This window comes from Arachis duranensis, chromosome 3, assembly GCF_000817695.3.
Source record: "Arachis duranensis cultivar V14167 chromosome 3, aradu.V14167.gnm2.J7QH, whole genome shotgun sequence".
Lineage (NCBI taxonomy): Eukaryota > Viridiplantae > Streptophyta > Magnoliopsida > Fabales > Fabaceae > Arachis > Arachis duranensis.
Genome location: NC_029774.3, coordinates 6,761,287 through 6,761,526, shown reverse-complemented (window position 1 = coordinate 6,761,526; position 240 = coordinate 6,761,287). Strand labels below are relative to the sequence as shown.

The window sequence follows — 240 nt, the reverse complement described above, 5'->3', positions numbered from 1 at the left end:
TGAGACTTGAGAGTTGAGACGAGAGAGAGAGAGTGTTTGAAAGAAACAAAAAAGAAAGAAAGGAAGATCAAGAAGAAATTCCCAATAGGTCCCATTCTCCCCCCTCTTCTGGCTTAAGCCACCCTCTCACCAAAATCTACTATTCTCTCTCTTTCTCTCTCTTCCCATTCCCTTTTCTGCTTCCAAGCTACACCGCCTCAATCCCCAACCCCCTCCCCTCTTCTCCACCCTTCAATTCTT

At 45.8% G+C, this 240-nt stretch overlaps 1 protein-coding gene across 1 annotated transcript in view; it reads left to right on the top strand.

The window, feature by feature from the left end:
- Nucleotides 1-240, top strand: part of LOC107477230 (ENHANCER OF AG-4 protein 2) — a gene marked incomplete in the record, with an annotated part of 12,852 nt that continues 12,612 nt past the window's right edge. Inside the window, 1 exon segment of the mRNA XM_052258115.1 lies at nucleotides 1-240.